This window comes from Hetaerina americana, unplaced genomic scaffold (genome assembly GCF_022747635.1).
Source record: "Hetaerina americana unplaced genomic scaffold, ioHetAmer1.1.p SCAF_252, whole genome shotgun sequence".
Lineage (NCBI taxonomy): Eukaryota > Metazoa > Arthropoda > Insecta > Odonata > Calopterygidae > Hetaerina > Hetaerina americana.
Window position 1 is genome coordinate 130,001 of NW_027286822.1, and position 18,591 is coordinate 148,591.

Sequence of the window (18,591 nt, forward strand, 5' to 3'; positions counted from 1 at the left end):
ATCAGTGAGTTCGTATATCGGTAAATTCCCGATTTTTATCGTACGACAAAATCGTATCGTCTAATCTATATAATTATTTTACCAATTTAAACTATTATTTAATCAGAATAAACAACCTAGTACGTCTCAAAACCCCTACAGCCTTAACTATAGATGGCCTAGCAAACAGAAACGAATCCCCAAAAGGGTCTACGCAAGCAAACCCACCCCTGTACCCCTCCTTTATACCCTGTCACCGTTATAAGGGTCCAGAGACCATCCTCACCAAGTTAACGTCGCCACGGTCGTCGTCTCAATGGAAACCCTCCAACAATGGACAATTCATCATCACGCCCATCTGAAAAGGATAACAAAAAAAAACCCTGGCAAAGGGTGTTATAACATGTGTAAAAGGGAATAAGTTTTTATTGCAGAAGAATACCCTTTTTGCATATGTAAACTCAGGGGTTTGGAATAATATTTCTCCTATTATGTAACATCCCCGGTGATAGCCGTTCAAATACCATTAAGGGTACAACTAAGGGTATGGAGACGGTCTCTCGTGAAGGGTAAGCCTAGGGTAACTATGAGAAATGCGCTATATATGGTAGTTTTTGCTTGTAGAATTTATAAAAACAGGTCCCGTCAGAGTTAAAAACGTGGAATAAATTCACAGGACATTCATATAGTTCTAGTTATCCGTATTCTAGGGTAATAAAAATGTCAACCATCCACATATCCATGGTGATATTCAACTCAGGGTACGTAGGATATAGGTTTAAGGGTCGGTATGTGACAGTAAATAAATCCATACTGGTTTAAACTAACCGGAGACGTGGAATTTTGCATCCTACTCTGATTTTATTCCATACGAAGTCAAACCATAAAAATGTCCATCTTTGATATTTTTTTTAATATAGAAAAAAGCTTGTTTTGTATATAACTTATACATCATTTTAAAGATTAAAATTTTTGCTATTTGAATATATAACTATTATGTTCATATGTGTATTTTTATAGACACCGTTGGACATTTTGTCCGACCATGTCATACTAGATCGTATACATGTCGTTAAGGTATCTTTCAAGAGTTTAAATTTCTTTTAAAACATTTCTCTAGCTTTTAAAATAAACAATTTACAAACAAAAGACATCTTTAAATTAGGCGAACGTTTAAGAGTCGGTATATTACAGTAAATATATCTCTTAGTGTAAACTTAACCGAAACATGAAATTTTGTATACAGCTCTGATTTTATTCCGTTTGAAGTCAAACCATAAAAATGTCCATTTTTGATATTTTTTAAATATATCAAAAATGTTTATTTTTGTAAAGCTAATACATCATTTTAAAGATAAAATTTCTTCATTTGAAAGTACAATCAAGATTTTACAAGTTTTAAAACATCTCTCTGGCGTTTAAAAGTTACTATTTATTAATAAAAACCCCCAGAAAACTAGATGAACGTCTAAAATAAACCATGTGACATTTATGAGGGCACAGAAACCAATATAAAAGCAAGAAATCGTTGAATTTTAATGTTAATATTTTCAGTTTCAAATCTAACAAACGTTAGCATAACGAGCGATGAGAAAAGTATTAATTTTTGACAAAAGACAATCGCGATGCGCACGTTTCGGAGATGAATGGCGTGGAAAAAGAAAAACGCAACGTTTATAAAATATTGCGAATTGAATATATCAAAATGTTATTCGCGAAAAATTTAAATCAATTAACGAATATGAAAAAAATTGTGTCATATAATTCAAAGCTGTTTTATTGGTTTTTTGGGGTATATTATGGAATTTTTTAAACAATTATTCTCTCTTAAGGATTAACGTTTAACTTTATACTTTGTTGTTATAGTAACGTAACAATACAATTAATTAAAAACCTAATTTATTCCATGATAAAAAATTCTAAAGTAAGAATTTTGCGATTAAGTACAAATTTGACATTGGATTAAAATCGTTATATCTCAAAGACTAAATACAGGGTTCGTCCGGTAAATAAGTGTACTGAGCTCAGGAAAAAAAATTTTTTTACACTTTTACATATCTTAAGCTAATATTCCTCAAAATAGGACCCTTGTGAGTCGATACACTTGTTCCAGCGGCGTTCCCATTCCTGGAACGCTCCCGCGAAGGCATCATCGGGAACCTCTCGAAGACACGTCGTCACGGCCTCTTTGACGGCGTCCAAAGTCCCGTATCGCGTTCCTTTCAAACTCCTCTTTATCTTCGGGAACAGAAAGAAGTCCGGTGGTGCCAAGTCCGGGCTGTAGGGCGGGTGTGGCAGCGTTGCCACGCCAAGCGTTGCTTGGCCAAGAAGTCCGACACGACAAGCGCGGTGTGAGACGGAGCATTGTCGTGATGCAGCCGCCAGATGTTTTTGATCGCTGGCCGGACGCGGGCGACTCGTTTGCGAAGCCTGTCGAGCACTTGGACGTAAAATGCAGCATTTACAGTTTGTCGTTCAGGTACAAATTCGTAGTGGACGACTCCCCTTTTGTCAAAAAAGACAATGAGCATCGCCTTAATCCGAGATTTGCTCATGCGAGCTTTCTTTTGACGGGGTGATGACGGGGTGTGCCACTCCGCACTTTGTCTCTTCGACTCCGGGTCGTACTCAAAGATCCACGTCTTGTCACCCGAAACAACGTTCTCTAAAAAATGTGGATCATTTTTGCAGTGATCCGCAAGTTGTGTCGCGATATCCAAGCGATTGAGTCTTTGATCATCACTTTCGGCACCAACTTTGCACAAATTTTTCGCATATGTAATTGGTGCCTAATAATCTCGTACACTATTGTTTTTGGCACATTACACTGCTCTGCTATCATCCGAACACTAAGACGACGATCAGAGTTCAGTACATCGCGAACTTTTCGCACATTGTCGTCGGTGAGTGTCGTTGATGGGCGTCCAGGCCGTGGTTCGTCGTCGACCTCTTCTCTGCCCTCCACGAACATCTTGTGCCACCGAAAGATCATGTTTCTGGACATGGCTGACTCCCCGTAAGCCTGGTTAATCATACCGACAGTTTCGTTAGACGATTTCCCAAGCTTTACTGCAAATTTGATGGAATAACGCTGCTTCGGCATCGCGTTCCGTGACGTGGGTCGAGCGTGGAGGTTCGCGTTAACAGAGCTCCTCACTACACCACAGCTCAGAGCCGACTGCCTTTTTCAGCGTCGCTTGCCAACATACCCCCCTCCAATCGCAGCCCGTCAGAGCGGTGCTGGGCGCGCCTGGAGCGGCGGGAAAAAATCAGTACACTTATTTTCCGGACGAACCCTGTATGATGGAGCTATGATTTTAACATCATTGGAAAGATAATTTAATTATCTTTATATCCATAGGAATCACGTTTTTCTTTCTTCACCATTAGGAAAGATATAAGGTAAAAATGAGATCTGGTCGGAAGTATCTTGACTTTAACAGCTCACACTTCAAATACAGTCAGTTCTATATAGAATATTGTGATATACAGGGACGCACCCAAAAGTGGTAGGACTGATTTTCTCTGGCGCGAACGGAGCGGTGGAGGGGGTCTGCCTGGCAGGGTAAGGTGGAGGGGGCTCTTAGCAACAGACCGACACCAAACTCAGTCGCCTGCGGGCTGTCGTTGAGTGAGGACACCGTTTTTAGTGAAGCAAGTTTTTTGTCCGCGTCGAAAAACTAAATGAATCTGAATTTAGAGCAACGTTATTCCGTGAAGTTTTGTGCGAAACTCGGGAAGACGGCAACTGAGGCCCTCGATATGATCAAGCAGGCTTACGGGGACACTACCTTAAGCAGTTCCACAGTATTTGAGTGGCACGAGTTGTATAAAGAGGGTAGGGAGCTCGTTTAAGACGACCATCGCTCCGGACGGCCGTCGACGGCAAGAACCGACACGAATGTGGACAGAGTGAGGACACTGCTGAACACAGACCTACCTGTATATTCAAAATGGAACATTTATCGAACATTTTTCGATGCGATTTGACCCGAAAACGTTTATATTAAGGTCCGTTAGAACTAAAAGACTGTGTTATTATACTAAATAGAAGCATTCATTTAATATTTATCGAAAAAATCGAAGTTTTTATATCGATATTAATCGAAATAAAGACTTTTTTCCATGTTAACCTAGGAATTTAAAAAATTTAAAGGTTTGCGGTGACATAGCTCCGTAAATGTTGCTTTTTCGACAAATATTTAAGAGATAAAAAACGTTTGGATTTGCAAGATCTACTTATAGAACAATTATTTAATATTTTACGATAGGATTTCACACTTAAATGATTATATTCAGGTCCGTATGAACTCAAAAAATGGTGTTAACACATTAAATACGAGTATTCATTTAATATTTATTGAAAAAATCGACTTTTTAATATCGATATTAATCGAAATAATGAATTAATTCAATGTAAAAAAGCTATTTTTTTATATGTTTAAGATTTGCGTTGCCATAGCTCCGTAAATATTGCTTTTATGACAAATATTTATGGGATAAAAAGCGCTTAGAATTACTCAGAGTACTGTTTTATCAAATTTTTTACTCAATAAATACGATAGTAATCCTTTTTTTTTAAGGAATCCCTGGTCGGTAAATGGTATTTTAAGTGATTAGGGCCAATACTATGGTTTAGATACGTATTTGTAGTATTCAAAATCGTTGGATAAGTGCGCCTAGCGATCGTCAATATTTTTTACGAGGGTCATCCGGAAAGTAGTACCCGTTCGTGAAATAAAGACACAAAAGTAAATATTAACAAACATAAAAAAATTTTATTTGAAAGAGGATACTTTAAACTACTTCTCAACATAATCTCCAAGCAAATTAAGGCATTTGTCATAACGTGTGACAAGTTTCTGTATTCCTGCTGCATAGTCCTTCGCCGCCAGCTCATTGAGATACGCGAGGGACCCATCTTGCACAAATTTTTGCATAATGCAGATGGTGTTTAACAATTTCATGAACAATTGTTCGAGAAACATTGGGAAAATGCTCACAGATGTCATCAATTGTGACGCGCCGATCGTTCCTCACGAATTCGTCAACTGAGCTCACCAGTTGGTCTGTAATGACAGACGGTCTCCCCGAACGCTCATCGTCGTGTGTGTTCCCCCTCCCCATGTTGAAGTTGCGACACCACCGCCGAACAGACGACTCGTCCATTACATTGTCTCCATACACCTCCTTTAATTGGCGATGAATATCACATGGGCGAACGTTTCTTGCATTGAGGAATTTAATCACTGCCCTCACTTCACAACTGGCGGCGTTCTCAATTTTTTTAAACATTGTAAACAATCACAGAAACAACACAGGCAATGCTAGCGTCACGCAACTTGGCTCAGAGAAGGCAGACAAGCCACTGAAGCTATCTGACCTCGTCCAGCGGCTACTCGCGTCGTCAGCACTTCATGCGGCACGAACGGGTACTACTTTCCGGATGACCCTCGTATAATGGAAGCTCAACCCCTATTTCTATTAAATCGATTAATCATGAGTCCCTAAACCCTTCGTCAAAGGGTTGATTGATTCAATTGAAAGAATTAAAAAGGGAAAACCTTACGATAGGAGCGCCTTCCATCTTTACGTATTCATAAAACGAGTCATCACTCATCGTTAATCCGGACGGCGAGAGTCTTTTGTCTCACGCAAAACGATCGCGAGCGCAAAAAGCGCTTTGTACGCTTCCGGCTCAAACGAAGCGCGTCACGTGATCGAAACTGTTGAATCATCTCCCTTCTTTAAAAAGGTTTATTTTTTCTTAAATCCAAACGATCATCAATTAGCTTCCAAAGGCGCCTCCCTTAATTTAATGATGTGGTCTTAATTTTCAGCTTATCCCGAACGAATTATACAAGTATAGTTTCTTTCATGAGCCGTACCTCAACTAATAGTCGGCCTTATCGACTAAAAATTATAAATTTTAAGCTGAAATTTAATGTTTTACGTGAAAAATTCGATCTATATATTTTCCCAGCATACATATGAACGGAAAACGTAATGAAAGTCGAACACAAAGTCTAAAAACAATCGATTTAAGACAGGGATGCGATCTATCGCCAGTAATACTCAACGTATACATCAATGGAATTGGTAAATTGAAAGAAAGACCAGAATATTGTGAATTAAAGGGGATAAAAGGATGAATGGAGAAGACATTAAGATGCTTCAGGTCGTAAGATGACATCGTAGTTGTGGTGGAAACGTTAAAGGGTGGAAACCTGCAAGAAATTCTACTCTAACTGCTATGGAACATGAAATACTTGGTCATCAGCTGTATAGCGACATGGGATGTAGAAGGAGTTCCACCGACATCAAGCTAAAAATAGGTCCAAGATAAGAAGTCAAGTTAATTGGGAAGAAAAAGAGGCATTTACTAATGTTATATAAAGAACCATTAGACTGGAAGAACAAGGAAGCAATTGGTCAAGTCTTTCGGGTTTGGGAATGGGGCACTTCGGATCGGAAACATTGAATATAATGGAAAGGTGGGCCAAATGAAGAGTACAACATAAGCCTCCGAAACGTGGTCTAATGTTTAACATAATTACATATATGGTGTAGTATTACAATATTTAGTATATCTATATATTTATATGTATTTATATAATTATTATTATTAAGTAATCTACCGGTTAAGTTAGGTTTTTGGATGTACACGACTACCAAATAAATACCTTATCTCTCGCTCCCAACAAAAGACAAAATATAGCTAACCTACTCTACATCCAAATCCCTCTTCATCTCTGAGTACTTCCTTCCTACCTTCACAAATCCCTATCTAAGATACATCCCTATCTATCTATCCGATTCCTATCCCTACTTACTCCTCATGCCATTAACATTCTCCTCTCTCTATATATTATACAGTCTTCTTCTTCAACATCCATTCACTATTAATGCTGATCAATCAATCCAATCCCTTCCAATCCATATCTTTCTTCTCCTTACCTCCTCCTCCTTCTTAGTAGTAATAATATCTCCAAAATAAACCCCCCCTCTCTCTCTCTCTCTCTCCTCGCCTCTCTCAACCATAGATACCTAGTGCTATAATATACTTCCTTATTCCTCCTTTCGGTCCATTCGATCCATCATTCTCTCCTCTCCTTACAAACACACGCTCACATTAATATATATATATATATATATATATATATATATATATATATATATATATATATATATTTATATATATATATACAAATATACAAAAACACAGATGTAGATTTTTAGAATATAGAGACACAAAGAAAGGACACCAGTTGATGAGCATCCAGTCTACATCTATCCTCCTGATTCAAGGACCACGTTTCCATAGCCACACACTTAACTACGCTTAACATATCAAAGTTTCCTAACGAGTCTTTTATTATCAACATCCTTATAATCAACGTCCCCCTCTCATCTTAATTCCCTCCTCCTCCTCCTTGTCTGTGAAAGCCTCTTTGTCTATTATGACGCAATTCTTCTCCTTACTTCCCTAATACTTACTTTGATACCATCTTTGGTCCAAAACACTACCGAGATACGCTTAAAAGTGTTCTGTCTGCTCTGGTTTAATTGCCCTCCTATTTTAATGTTTAGCTGATGCCTTGTTCTTTCTAGAAAATCGCATAACCTTTGTTTTATTAATATATTGATTCACATCCCTTATTTCTATCTGTCGCACTGAATTTCCAATTCACTCAGCAATGCTTGCAGCCCCTCTATTGGCTGACTGAAAAACTAAAGCTTGGTCATCAGCGAACCTAACTGATTTTATAGGAATTTCCCGCCCACTTTCATTCCTACCTCCAGTTCTTCCTGTGCCTCTTTAATCATTTCCTCTGCATACAGCTTGAACAGCATCGGTGGTAATGGACACCCCATGCCTTACACCCCTTCCTAACACTGTCCAACCGGACTCCCCGTTCCCCACTCGCACCTGAGCAGTCTGAGACATGTACAGGTTGCGGATTAGCCTCCTTTCCCTATTCCAATCTATTCCCATGTTCTGCAATGTACCCATTAGTTTTTCCCAATTCACTCTATCGAACGCTTTTTCGAAATCTACGAAACAGGTGAATACCTCCTGGTTGTGTTCTATATTCCTCTCGATTAATAATCTCATTACTGCAATGGCATCACGCGTACCTATCCCCTTCCTAAACCCATAAACTGATCATACCCTAAGTAATCAATTGCCCTATTCTCTATCCTTTTGTTTATGATCCTGAGAAAAACTTTAGCTGCGTGCGATATCAAACTTTTGTCCTGTAGTCCTTACATGATATAGCCTTTACCTTTTTCGGAATAGGAACTAAAACTGCTCTCACAAAGTCTTCCGGCCAGATTCCTTCCTCATAAATCCTGCGGATATATATATATATATATATATATATATATATATATATATATATATATATATATATATATATATATATATATATATATATATAATATATAGATATATTATATATATACACATATATTTATATATATATCCGTAACGATATATATATATATGTATATATATATATATCGTTTGCTTCGCCGTTAACTTTTTCATATGATTTCGCCTTTCAATTATCGCATATGAAGCAAAAAAAACAAGTGAATCGCCAACAGCGCACGTGGAAACAACGACCTTCGTGATCCGATATTCCGCCCACATCCTCTCTCCGCGGAAAAAGAAATACGTTCCGGACAGATGTTCCTAATTTCGCCCCTCCCCATCCCCCCCCCATCTCCTTACCTTATACCTATCATTTCAACCCTTATATGTATACATATAAAGAACGCCCTTCTTTGGCAAAATACTTCCTCTCTCTCTTCCAATCTAAAACTTACCCGAATTCTCCTTATTTTCAATTCTTGCGAATCGACGCATGTCCACCCGTTATCGTAATATGGTATGTCGGATTCTTTGAACATATATTTAATTTTGAACGATCGCCGTAATTTTAAGAGATGTAGGGCGCACGGAAAAAGTTTTTTATCATACGCTATCGTCTGCCGAAACGTTCAGTGCCCCCCCTGTAATTCAATCAACGTTTCGGCCTATTAATCCAACTTCCACGTCAGATGTGACGAAAACAATTGAATTTTCATATTACAGAGCTTAAATACGTCACGCAAACCAGATGTCATTGCGAAAATACCCCTTATTTAATAACTAAACGACCCGTTTCGGATAGGGTTACCGCAGCAATGAAGGTACAATTTGACCCCTTGTTAAATGGAAACATATATAAAGCTATGGAATCGTTGTAAACTACCCATATATCTTTTAAGTAATGGTTACACGTAATTACATCGGATACTGAAGAGATTCAATACCCATTTGCCATAAGTTTTGGTTATATTTGAAGAATTTCATGAGATATTGCAATTTTTGGGTTTAATCTCTCTTAAAATATGTCCTTATGATCAAGTAATGTTAGTGGTATGTTGACAGCTATTGATAATACGGAATAAGAAATGAATTACATATGCATGTGTGTATATATATATATGTATATGTACATATATATATATATATATATATATATATATGTATATACACACACACACATATATATATATATATATATATATATATATATATAATACACAGTAACACATAATATAGAAACACAAAAAAAGAGAACACTCACACGTATTTTCTTGATATTTCGACGGAAACAATCCGTCTTCCTCTGAAGATATAGAAGTAATGACTCAGTCATATATATATATATATACATGGTATATATATATATATATATATATACATGGTATATATATATATATATATATATATATATATATATATATATATACATATATATATATATATATATATATATATATATATATATATATATATATATATATATATATATACATGTATAAAGCGATCAGTTTATGGGTACAGATAGGAAAGGGGTACGCGTGATGTTAAGGTTAAATCTTTATCGGGAAGTAAGGAAGGGAGATCTTTGCTAACAGTTAGAGATAAGGCGGGTAAGGAAATAGTTGACGCAGGAAAGATCCAAGAGAGATGGAAGGAGTATATAGAAAAACTGTATAGTAAAGAACTCAGACCAACAATGTTAGACATTGAAAAAGAAAATGACGTAGAGGAAGACAGCTTAGGTCCAGGCATACTAGACAATGAGATAGAAAGGGCATTAAGGGAGATGAAACTAAATAAGGCCGTGGGGGTGGATACCATTCCCGCGGAACTTTTAAATGGCTTAGGAAAATGTGGGAGGAAGATGCTATATGGGCTTATTTGTAGTATCTGTGAGGGAGGAATCTGGCCGGAAGACTTTGTGAGATCAGTTTTAGTTCCTATTCCGAAAAAGGTAAAGGCCACGTCATGTGAGGACTATAGGACGATAAATTTGATATCCCACGCAGCGAAGGTGTTCTCAGGATCATAAAAAAAGGGTAGAGAGTAGGGCAAATGATTACTTAGGGGATGAACAGTTTATGGGTATAGGAAGGGGAGAGTTACGCGTGATGCCATTGCAGTAATGAGATTATTTTTCGACAGAGGAATATAGAATACAATCAGATGGGAAGACGTATTTACCTCCATTCGTATGATTATATAAAGAAGGTGTTTGATAAGAATGAATTCGGGGAAAATCTAATGAGTATATTGCAGAATAAAATAGAAAATAGATTGTAATAGGGACAGAAGGCTAATCTTCGCAAACTTATACATGTATCTATCAGACTGCTTATTAGGTGCAAGTGGGGAGCGGATAGTCCTGAATGGGCAGTGCTTTAAGGAAGAGGTGTAAGGCATGGGGTGTATCCCATTATCACCGGTGCTGCTGTTCTATACGTGTATATATAAATAAATAAATAAATAAATATATATATATATATATATATATATATATATATATATATATGGAGGAAATGATTAAAAGAGAGGCATTATGGGAAGAACAGGAGGTAGGAATGAAAGTCGAAGGTGAATTCATTTAAAATCAGTTTGGTTTGATTGGATGACCAAGCATTAGTTAATGTCAGTCCAGCTATAGAGGGGTTGCAAAAGCATTGCTGAGTAAATTGGAAAATTCATTGCGATAGATAGAGATATAAGGGATGAGAATCAATATATTAATAAAACAAAGGTTATGCAAATTTCCGATTATGCGATTTCATAAATGTTATGTGATGAAAGAAAAAGGCTTCAGCTAAACATTGAAATGCGTGGGCAATTGAAATAGAGCAGGTAGAAAAGTTTTATACGTATCTCTGGAAATTTATTTGGATGGGTTCAAAGTAAGTAGTAGGGACGTTAGGTGAAGAAATTCGTGATATTAGTCAAAGAGGCTTTCACAGACAAGGAGGAGGAGGGAATTAAGAAGAGAGGGACGTTGATTATAAGGATATTAATAAGAAAAGACTCGTTTAGAAAACTGTGATATGTTGAGCGTAGTTATGTGTGTGGCTACGGAAACGTGGTCATTGAAGCAGGAGGATAATAGACGTAGTAGACTGGAGGCTCTTCAATTGATATATATATATATATATATATATTAATGTGTTGGTGTGTTTTTAAGGAGAGGAGAGTAGAATGGATCGAATGGACCGAAAGGAGGAACGAGGAAGTATAGTATAGAGCACTAGGTGTGTATCTATGGTTAAGAGAGGCGAGGAGAGAGAGACAGAGAGAGAGAGAGGGGTTTGTTTTGGAGATATTATTACTACTAAGGAGGAGGAGGAAAGGAGAAGAAAGATATGGATTGGAAGGGATTGGATTGATTGATTGGCGTGAATAGTGAATGGATGTTGAAGAAGAAGACTGTATAATAAATAGAGAGGGGAGAATGTTAATGGCATTAGGAGTAGGTAGGGATAGGAATAGGATAGATGGATTAGGATGTCTCTTAGATAGCGATGTATATAGGGAGGAAGAAAGTACTCAGAGATGAAGAGGGACTACGATGTAGAGTAGGATGCTGGATTTTCGTGTTTTGTTAGGAGTCACAAAATATTTATTTATTTAGTATCTGTATCCATTCAAACATCTATCTTAACTGGTAGATTAACTTATAATATATATATATATATATATATATATATATATATATATATATACATATATATATATATATATATACACGCACACTAGTATTAACGTGTGTGGTCTATATCTGAAGTTACTGATGGCTAATATGTGAATCGACATAATCTCTAATCCTCCTTGTCTGTTCCTCTTCCAAGATATCCCTTGAGGAGCACACCAATATAAGAGATTACATCACCCTTGCACCAATGGCACCAAAGTGACAAGAAGGCCCTTCTAAAGCCCTGCAATTCTTCCACCCCTCCCTCCATCCCATCACCCTTTGCAAGAGACTTGAATGCACTTCCGCCCTAGAGACAGACGACACCGGCGATTGCAGTGTCCCACCCAACCCACACCCAACACCCAAAGGAAACCTCTCTCTATCTCCCGGGAGGACACAATGGAAGGCCCCATCCAAGGGCCCCCCAGTGCCTAAGAAAGTAACTCAATACGCCACTCCAGGGACGACGTCGGCAAGAATTGGATGGCCTTATTACAAATGAGAATGGAATAGGAAAAAATGTGTGTGTGTATATGTACGAGTATATATATATATATATATTACATATATACATATATATATATACACACACACGAGGGTCATCCGGAAAGTAGTACCCGTTCGTGAAATAAAGACACAAAAGTAAATATTAACAAACATAAAAAATTTTATTTGAAAGAGGATACTTTAAACTACTTCTCAACATAATCTCCAAGCAAATTAAGGCATTTGTCATAACGTGTGACAAGTTTCTGTATTCCTGCTGCATAGTCCTTCGCCGCCAGCTCATTGAGATACGCGAGGGACCCATCTTGCACAAATTTTTGCATGATGCAGATGGTGTTTAACAATTTCATGAACAATTGTTCGAGAAACATTGGGAAAATGCTCACAGATGTCATCAATTGTGACGCGCCGATCGTTCCTCACGAATTCGTCAACTGAGCTCACCAGTTGGTCTGTAATGACAGACGGTCTCCCCGAGCGCTCATCGTCGTGTGTGTTCCCCCTCCCCATGTTGAAGTTGCGACACCACCGCCGAACAGACGACTCGTCCATTACATTGTCTCCATACACCTCCTTTAATTGGCGATGAATATCACATGGGCGAACGTTTCTTGCATTGAGGAATTTAATCACTGCCCTCACTTCACAACTGGCGGCGTTCTCAATTTTTTTAAACATTGTAAACAATCACAGAAACAACACAGGCAATGCTAGCGTCACGCAACTTGGCTCAGAGAAGGCAGACAAGCCACTGAAGCTATCTGACCTCGTCCAGCGGCTACTCGCGTCGTCAGCACTTCATGCGGCACGAACGGGTACTACTTTCCGGATGACCCTCGTATATAGACATATATATATATATATATATATATATATATATATATATAGCAGTAGTCCATGGGGAATAGTGTTGGACTATTAACTTGAGAGGTCCCGGGTTCGATTCCCGGGCAAGCCTCTCTGGTGACATGCAGCTCCACCCAAGCTATGTGATTCTTTCTACGGTTTTACCAGATGTCTTCCTTAAGAAAAACCATTACGGCCCCCTCCTTAGTAATACCCTGCTTATAATGTGTGAATTTCACATGATGCCGTAAATAGGGCTTAGTAGTACTGGGTGCTATACATAGTACTCTGCCATCACCCATACCAAACCGACCTTCCAGGGTTGATTACTACTGTGTTTATGGCTATATGGCTATATGTATATATATATGTATATATATATATATATATATATACATATATATATATATATATATATATATATATATATATATATATATATATATATATATATATCGTCTTATACAGTCTTACTTGAAGAAGACCTCGGAGAAGGCCGAAAGCTTAAACAATATACAATATCAGTGTCCTTTTAAGATTACTATTTTATTAGTGTTCAATTGTGTCGTCCATATAATATATAAATATATTTATATATATATATATATATATATATATACATACACAGACACATATATATATATATATATATAAATTGATTTGGAAATTCAGTGCGACAGGTATGGGATGAGAATCAATATTAATAAAACAAAGGTTATGCGATGTTCTAGAAAGAAAAAGGCTAAGCTAAACATTAAAATAGGAGGGCAATTAAACTAGAGCAGTTAGAACAGTTTAAACGTATCTCGGAAGTGTTATTTGGACCAAAGACGGTATCAAAGTAAGTAGTAGGGACGTAAGGAGAAGAATTGCGCAATTAGGCAAAGAGGCTTTCACAGACGAGGAGGAGGGAGTTAGGATGAGAGGGACGTTGATTATAAGGGTGTTAAGAAAAGACTCGTTAGAAAACTTTGACATGGAGCGTAGTTATGTGTGGCTATTGAAACGTAGTCATTGAAGCAGGATAGACGTAGACTGGAGGCTATTGTAGATATGTGGGTGTGGAGAAAAATGGAGAAGGTGAAATGGACAGAGAAGAAAACAAACGAGGAAGTACTTGGTACGGTGAGGGGCGAAGAGAGGGGTTTGTTGGGAGATATATTACTGAGGAGGAGGCAGGAAAAGTGGATGAAGGGGGTATTGACCGGCAATAGTGAACGAGGAAAGGGAAGGAACAGGATATAGGGATGTCTTGGATAGGGGATGAAGAGAGGAAGGAAGTACTCTGAGATGAAGAGGGCCCTGATGTAGAGTAGGATGTTTTGTTTTGCAAGGGGTCGTAAAATGATTTAATTAGTAATTATGTCCATCCAAAAACCTACCTTAACCCGTAGATTACCAAATAATACTAACAATATTATATATATATATATATATATATATATATATATATATATATTAAAGATACTCAAAAATCATGATAGTTTAATAGTTATCGCCTTTGTTTTGAAGGGAATGAAACATAATCGTAATTCTCTGAGTTAAATTTTTCGTTAGCCATTTGTTAGTCCAGAAAAATATATCACTTCCACCAAAAAATTGATTGTTTTCGTAGATCTAAAAAATATATTGCCCATTCACAAGTCCATCTTTGTCCGCTTATATGTTTAAGTGCCCTATTTATGGATCAATCAAAAAGTCCTTAAATCCGTACGCTTTCGGCGTGATTTGTTCCCAAGGCAACAAAGAAATCAACAAATCATTAAGTCAACTGATTGCTGCATATGATTTATACGCATATTTTGGCCATTTTTTCAGCGGAATACCCGTGTTTTTAAACATAATTTGGCTCGTTGCCCTTAATCAAACTATTTGTGTCTTTATACAATTGTATTCAACGCTGTTCCCGGTGTTTCAAGACAAAAAACACCACAAAAGTACATCAGAGTCATTAAACGTATTTTTATTTTGGTAGTTTGAGCGTTAAGAGCATTGATTATACTTGCATCAACATCCTAGGTTCGAGTCCAGGTCGGGGAAGTTTTTTCTTACCTTAAATTTGTATTCTTATGCCTTACCCACCGACTATTAGTTGTACTTTCTTTATATATGTTAGTTTTCGTTATTTTTTCTTATAAACAAACACTTGAATAAATTATAAAATGTTTAACTACGGTGGAATCAACAACTTGGTGCTGATCGGTTAGAGACACGTGGACACAAAATTGGTCGTAGTGTCTTTACTATTTAATGTTGATTAATATTGTGACTATTTTTAAATAGAAGAGGGCTTAAGCTTTAAAATGGTGTATTTTGTATTAAAAACAATAATTTACTTCTAGGTTAAAAAAATCAAAAACTTCAAACTTCTCGGAAAAATCTCTCGTACACGTGGGCAAACTCGCAAATTTCAACGTATATCTTTTAAGATAGCTGGTATATCTTCCCACGGCACCCCTTTGGCTTCGGGATAGAATGAAGACTTACACAATGAAAACCTTTTACGAGGGAAGACCAAAGTCTCTATAGATATTAGGGCGCTCTCGACAAAGACGCGGATGTAAGACGGGACTCCAAAGTTGTCTCACATAAAGAGGAGTCCGATATTTCTTTAGCCGGGAGATTCTCAAAGGAATAAGGATATCATCTTACTCTTTTCCGCTCAGCTGTGTCCTTAATAGCGCGAACCGTCCACGTCCAGGGCCCTGCGCGCAATTGAAGGAGGACAATGAAAGATACGAGCCACTGGTATCCCAACTCGATAGCACCCTAGGGTACTAGGGATAAGTGGAACCCTGGCGGGCGGAAATAGTTCGAATTTCGAAACACGTAACCGTTCAAGCAACAAAATATCCCTATAACTTTGAGTACACCGAATGTATTCACGCAAAACATATATTATACGTCAGAAGATTCGACTTAAGGCTAGTTAGCGTAAGGCTAAGTTTAGTTAAATTACGCTATGTACAATTATATATATATAAATGTGTGTATATATATATATATATATATGAATCATAAAAAATTTATTTCCCACGCAGCCAAATTTGAGCTTGACTTTGTAAGATCATTTTTAGTTCCTATTCCGAAAAAGGTAAAGGCTACATCATGTGAATACTTCAGGACGATAAGTTTGATATCGCACGCAGCTAAAGTTGTTCTCAAGATCATAAACAAAAGGATAGAGAGTAGGGCAAATGATTACTTAGGGGATGATAAGCTTACGGGTTTAGGAAGGGAAGAATTACGCGTGATGCCATTGCAGTAATGAGATTATTAATCGAGAGAGGAATATAGAATACAACCAGGAGACGTATTTGCCTGTTTCGTATAATATATTCGCCTGATCTATAAAAGCGTGTTTAATAAAGTGAATTGGGAATATTTTTTTCCTTTTTTTCTACCTTACCTTATTATATATATATATATATATATATATATATATATATATATATATATATATATATATATGTGTGTGTGTGTGTGTGTGTGTGTATATATATATAAATGTATATATATATATAAATATATATATATATATATATATATATATATATATATATATATATATATATATATATATATATATATATATACAATAAACATAGTAATCAACCCTGGAAGGTCGGTTTGGTTGGTGAGTAATGGTAGATATCTCCCAGTACTAAGCCCTATTTACGGCGTGTGAAATTATAAGCAGGGTATAATTAAGGGTGGCCATTTCCTTAATACACAGTGCCGCTTATGGTTTCCCAGGAAGATCTGGAACTATCCGATAAATCACATAGCTTGGGTGAAGCTGTAGGTGCCCAGAGAGAGACACTTGCCCGGAAATCAAACCCGGGACCCTTCGGTCAGCAGTCCAACGCGCTATCCCGTGGGCTACCGGGAACCCCGTATATAAACACATATGTATATATTAATATATATATATATATATATATATTTAATGTATAGAAAGTAATTGGGCACCTACGCAATTGTACAAAGGGTGTAGAAGCAAGCCAAACCAAAGGTGCGGGCAAAGCTCAGAGACCCGTCCGGCCGGCGGCAGTGTAGACATCTGCCGCCAGACCCACCAACTTTCTCCTCCACCCTCCCGTAACAAAGGCAGTGGGCGTGGCTTAACCCCTTCCAATAACCCCTCCCCCTTCCACACTCCTCCCCCTCCCACTCTTCCCGTTCGCGTGTTGTTATTAAGTGGGCGTGACCTATAATTTCCCCCTCCCCCCAACCCGCCCAACCCCCCAAACCCCCACTTTCCCCTTTTGACGGTCCTCTGATGTTTCCGGGGTCCACGGACACACACATATAGAAGGACTATGGCAGGGGGTGTGTGTGTGTGTGGGGTGAGTATTTGGGAGGGTTTTGGTGGGAAGGGTGGCGAGGACTCACGTTCTGCAGACAGGAAGTGTGGATCGTGTGCTGGGGTGTGGGTTGGGGACGAAATTGGGGGCGTGGTTTTGAAAGGGGGGATGAAGGGGGCGAAAATGCGAGCAGGGGAGAACGGTTGGTGAAAATTATCACGATGGCTAGGAGGGCAGATTATTTTATTCAAAGGGAAAACTTTTATTTGGGTTAACTACGGGTTTGGGGCTTTTGAAGTATGTATATATATATATATATATATATATATATATATATATATATATATATATATATATATATATATGGACACGACTACCAAATAAATACCTCATCTCTCTCTCCCAACAAAACACTAAAATCCAGCTAACCTACTTTATATCCAAGTCCCTCTTTATCTCTGAGTACTTCCTTCCCCCCTACATATATCGCTATCTAAGATACATCCCTATCTATCACCTATTCCTATCCCTACTTACTCCTAATGCCATTAAAATTCTCCCCTCCCTATATACGAGGGTCATCCGGAAAGTAGTACCCGTTCGTGCCGCATGAAGTGCTGATGACGCGAGTAGCCGCTGGACGAGGTCAGATAGCTTCAGTGGCTTGTCTGCCTTCTCTGAGCCAAGTTGCGTGACGCTAGCATTGCCTGTGTTGTTTCTGTGATTGTTTACAATGTTTAAAAAAATTGAGAACGCCGCCAGTTGTGAAGTGAGGGCAGTGATTAAATTCCTCAATGCAAGAAACGTTCGCCCATGTGATATTCATCGCCAATTAAAGGAGGTGTATGGAGACAATGTAATGGACGAGTCGTCTGTTCGGCGGTGGTGTCGCA